The sequence below is a fragment of the Marmota marmota genome, unplaced genomic scaffold, assembly GCF_001458135.2.
Source record: "Marmota marmota marmota unplaced genomic scaffold, marMar, whole genome shotgun sequence".
Lineage (NCBI taxonomy): Eukaryota > Metazoa > Chordata > Mammalia > Rodentia > Sciuridae > Marmota > Marmota marmota.
In genome coordinates this window covers 1,524,370-1,530,314 of record NW_026000173.1, presented here as the reverse complement: position 1 = coordinate 1,530,314, position 5,945 = coordinate 1,524,370, and positions in this window count along the sequence as shown.

Below are 5,945 nucleotides of genomic sequence, written 5' to 3'. Positions count from 1 at the left end.
ATGGGCCAAGGACCTGAACAGACACTTCTCAGAAGATGATATACAATCAATCAACAAATATATGAAAAAATGCTCATCATCTCTAGCAATCAGAGAAATGCAAATCAAAACTACTCTAAGATATCATCTCACTCTAGTCAGAATGGCAGCTATTATGAAGACAAACAACAATAAGTGTTGGCGAGGATGTGGGGAAAAAGGTACATTGATACATTGCTGATGGGACTGCAAATTGGTGCAGCCAATATGGAAAGCAGTACAGAGGTTCCTTGGAAATCTGGGAATGGAACCACTATTTGACTCAGCTATCCCTCTCCTCGGACTATAGCCAAAGGACTTAAAAACAGCATACTGAGGGTCACAGCCACATCAATGTTTATAGCAGCACAATTCACAACAGCTAAACTATGGAGCCAACCTAGATGCCCTTCAGTGGATGAATGGATTAAAAAAAAAAGTGTGGCATATATACACAATGGAATATTACTCAGCATTAAAAGAGAATAAAATCATGGCATTTGCAGGTAAATGGATGGTGTTGGAGAAGATAATGCTAAGTAAGCCAATCACAAAAAAACAAATGCCAAATGTTTTCTCTGATATAAGGAGGCTGACTCATAGTGGGGTAGGGTTGGGGAACATGGGACAAATAGATGAATAGATGGGGAAGAGGGAAAAGGAGGAGGCAGGGAATTAGCAAGGATGGTGGAATGTGATGGACATCATTATCCAAAGTACATATATGAAGACTTGAATTGGTGTCAACCTACTTTATATACAGAGATATGAAAAATTGTGGTATATATGTGTAATAAGAATTATAATGCAAAAAAACAAGTACATGTATAAAGATGTGAATTTGCGTGAACATACTTTATACAAAGATATGAAAAATTGTGCTGTATATGTGTAACAAGAATTATAATACATTCCAGTGTTGTGTGTTTAAAAAAATAAAATCAATAAAAATAAGTAAATGAGGAACACATTCTACTACAGCTTATCGTTAGGATGGCTATGGTGTCACTAGGCAATAAGAATGTGCCATTATAATATTATGGAACAACCATAGTATATTTGGTCCCTCGATGAACAAAATGCCATTATGCAAGACATGACTGTCTTTTTATCCCAGAAAAGTACCCCCCAAAAGTGACTTCTTTTGAAGCATACTCACCAATCCTCTACTCCTTCTTGTCACTGTCCCCCTCAAACCTGTTCCCTCCTTCACAATGATTTAGGACTCTGTCCCAAAATTCTGTCATGTTTTCTACTCCTATATTCATATCAGGAAAAAAGTATTTAAGCATTAAACTGTAAAACAAAATAATGATAAAAAATATAAACTTATTAGAAAATTTTTGGAAAACTATATGTAGAATCCAAAGTACAGGATTCCAGATGGAAAACCAGAATCTACAATGGGAGGAAAAATAAGAGATTTGACTTGATTGAAATTTAAAATGGGGGGCTGGGGATGTGGCTCAAGCAGTAATGCGCTTGCCTGGCATGTGCAGGGCGCTGGGTTCGATCCTCTGCACCACATAAAAGTAAAATAAAGTTGTTGTGTCCACCAAAAACCAAAAAATAAATATTAAAAAAAAATTCTCTCTCTCTCTCTCTTTAAAAAACATTTTTTTAAATGTGGGGGCTAAGGTTGTGGCTCAGTGGTAGAGTACTTGCCTAGCATGTGTGAGGCACTGGGTTTGATTCTCAGCACCACATATAAATTGATAAATAAATTAAGTCCCATCAACAACTGAAAAAAAAACATTTTTTTAATTCAAAATGGGCCAAGTGCTGTGGTACACACTTGTAATCCCAGAGGCTTGGGAGGCTGAGGCAGGAAGATTACGGAATTCAAAGCCAGCTTCAGCAACTTAGCAAAGCCCTAAGCAACTCATTCTCACCACAAAATAATGATAAATATGTGAAGTAATACATGTGAATTAGCTCAATCAGTCATTGCACAATGCATTTATATTTATTTCAAAACAATATGCTATTGAAGACAAATGTGTTTTAGAATTTATGAACATTCAGAGATGGTTGGGAAGGGTAGCTGTGCAGATTATTAGTAGCTGTTCTCTCTTCTAACAAACTTTTGTTAGTGTCATACATAATTGAAAACAATAGGCTATTGAATAATTGTAATATTGTCCTGATTTTTTAAATTCATTACATATAGGTTGATTTTGAAAAAAAATGTTGTTCACAAAATATATGCAATTTTTGTTAACTTTTAAGTATACAGTTTTTTGAAACTTTAAATGCATAAATGGGAAGAAAAATTCCTCTATAATGTTTAAAAAAACAATTAATAGAAAGAAAATGTTTACAATATGTGTGACTGAAAACAGGTCATTATCACTAATATACAAAGAGCATCTATAGGTGGATGAGAAAAAGAAAGAAAAACCTGACCAAACATATGGCCAAAGGATATAAATATACAACTCAGAGAAAGTATCAATAAATGATTAACCCGAGAATACGCTTAAAGCCAATGGTACTTAAAGAAATACAAATTATAAAAAGATATATCATTCCTCTTCTACCACAGGAATAATAATAATAATAAGCAAAATATAAAACATAGAGATGATGTGGAGCGAAGAAGGGAGAAGCAGTATCCTTGTACATTGCTAGTGGGAGTAAAATTGCTTCAACCTTTTTGAAAGTAGTCTAGTAGCATCTATTATAATTTTTAACTTACCAGACACTTTGGCCCATGACTGGCACTTTTAGACGTCTATTGTGGAGAAACGGGACATAGGTACAAAAATGTTCAGTGTGGTCTTTTAGCACATGTCCTACACTGCCATTCCCAAAGCTTTTCCTATCCAACATGTCCTTCCCTTCAGGATGCCTACTAATTGGGTTTCTTTTCTATTTTTGACTCCTTCAGTTTCTTATGCATTTTTCCTTTCTCTGAAAACTCCCAGTAAAAATCCCAACTCTTCATCATTTCTATCATCTGACTTGTCTGTTACTACAACTAGTCTGATACGAGCTGCTGCCAAAAATCATGCAATAATGCAGACTGAAATCACTAAAAAATGTGTGACCTCCCGCCTGACCTCAGCTCAGTGCTGCTCAGCAGTGCAATCTCCATGTAGATGTTTCTTTTTCCTGCGTGATTATTCCAAAATTCTGCTATTAACCCCCAAACCTATCATTCTTAGCACATGACCTTGTCTCATTTCACTGAGAAAATGAAGTTTACCAAGCAAAAACAGTCTACATTTCTTCCCTATCACTTACAAACATATCAGAACCTTCACCCATTCTTCCTCCACCCACGGGAAAAGGGGCACTCTTTCCACCCAAGATATTTCTTCCAGTTGTATGCTGGGTCTCATGTTGACTCACTGCCTCAAGGATCTTGGTCTATGAAATATTCTTTCTCTTGCATGCATTTTTAAACTCTCTTTCAACTGAATTATCCATATCAACTTATAAATATATGTTATTGTCTCCTATCCATATTTGAAATATAGTGACCCTACATATAACTATTTAGATATTATCTCTTCCTTCCTATCATAACCAAACCTCATTTAAAAGAATCTTCTAAGTGAATTGTTTCTACTTCCTTAACACCTACTCATTAGTTGGCTTACTCAAAGTGTCATCTGTCACCATCACACCAACAAAGAGTAATGAACCACGGCATCCATATTGCCAATTTCATTGAATGCTTTTCTTTCACTACGCTAATTCACAGCTCTTTGACATTTTACACTGATGAGTGATTCTTCCACCTTGAAAATCAGGTTTTCCTGAGCTTTTATCACATCGTATTAATACTCTTTTCTTTATGCTAGAAGTTTTCTCTCCTCCCTTTCATGTATTTTTCCACCTCAATACTATAATGGAAATAATGACTATTATTATCATCAAAGATTTGCTCAGAGAGATCATTACTATCAAGGGAATGATTTGCCTTCTAGATGCTCTAATGTAAAGAATCTGAAATTCTTCCTCCTAAGTGAAAACTCATCTCTACTTTTCAAGGTTGGAGCCAGGAGTAAAAGGTCATCATGATTGTGAGGAATTTGTGGTTCACTTCACCTTTGCCTTGTGAGGGCACAAAGAAATAGACACTTCAAATCATACACTGCTGGAGAGTTTAATTAATGCACCATTTAAAATTATCTAATAAAATTTAAATTGCATATTCCCATGACCCAGTAATTCTCCCTGATATATATACAAAGTAACTTATGAAAAAGATATTTATGTAAAATCTATAGGAAAGACCACAGGACCTAGAACAGCTAAAATAATTTTGAAAAAGAAAACAAAATTGGAGGACGACACTACCTGATCTCAAGACTTATAAAATTACTGTGAGGAAGAAATAAAATAATAGGCATATAAGTAAACAAAACAAAAGAGGAATTAGAAATAGACCCACATGAATATGACCAACTGATTTTCACTAAAGGTACCAAAGGAAGTCAGTGTAGAAGAGGTAGTTAAATGGTACTGGAACAATTGGGCAGCTATAAGAAAAAAGTAGTAATTTCAATTGACACCTCATACCAGATCACAAGTTAAATCAAAACTGATCACAAACCCAAATGCAAAACCTAAAACTACAAAATTTTTAGATTAAAACACAGAAGCAATCTTTATGACCACGGACTAGGCAAATATTTTTTAGATAACAAAATAACAAACTGTAATGCAAAATATAATCAGGAGAAGAAAAAAAAAGACTATTTGTTTTCCCCCAGAAACAAACTTTTACACGCAGACAGTTTCTGTGACTAAATGTGAGGGGGCAGGGGATTTCCCACAGACCAATCAAGCAATTAATTCTTCAGTGGATTCTCAAGTAGATACTAGCTGGGGTTCTCTAACTCAATTTGATTCTGACATGGTGATAGCATCAGAGCCCACAGGTTGAGGGCTCAGTCCCACAGACTGCCCCCAATATCACATGTCAGTTGAAAGCAAACACAGGTTATGCCTGAGCTTCTGATCAACCAGGTTCTCACAACCCTTCCTCACATTCAGTTAATTTGCTGGAGTGCTTCACAGAACTCAGGGAAACCCTTGCTTATATTCACTCATTTATATAAAGGATATTATAAAAGACACAAATGAACTTCCAGATGGGAGAGATGCACAGGAGTAAGGCATATTAGGGAGGGGACGTGGGATTTCCATGCCCTCTTGGGATGTACCATGCTCCAGGAAACCCCACCTGTTCAGCTATCCAGATGCTCCCAGAACTCAGCGGTTTTGAGTTTTTATGGCTGCTTCATTAGGTAGGCATGACTGACAAAATTATTGGCCACTGTTGATTAAAAAAACCTTCAGCACCTCTCTCCTTCCTGGAGGTGAGGAGGTGGGGTTTAAAGTCCCAACCCTCTAAACATGCCTTGGTCATTTTGGTGAGCATCCCCCAACCTTAAGCTATCTAAGAGCCACTGGGAATTCATTAGCATAGGAAACACACTCATCACTCAGAAGACTCCAAGGAGCTATGTGAAGAAATAGGGTAGAAGGTCTAATATGTATTTCACAATATATACTGATAAACTGAACTTCACCAAAATTTTTTAAAAATTCTGTTCTTTGAAACACACTGCTAAGATAATGAAAAGACAAGGCACAGACTGAAGAAAAGGTGTACATTTGCAAAGCACATATCTGATAAGAACTTATAGAGAATATATAAAGAATTTTGAAAGCTTAATAACTAGAAAACAAATGGGCAAAAGAGTTGAATATATAATTAATCAAAAATATATGGATGGGGGCTGGGGATGTGGCTCAAGCGGTAGCGCGCTCGCCTGGGCCGGGTTCGATCCTCAGCACCACATACAAACAAAGATGTTGTGTCCGCCAAATACTAAAAAATAAATATTAAAAAAAATTCTCTCTCTCTCTCTCTCTCTCACTCTCTCTTTCAAAAAAAAAAAAAAAAATAG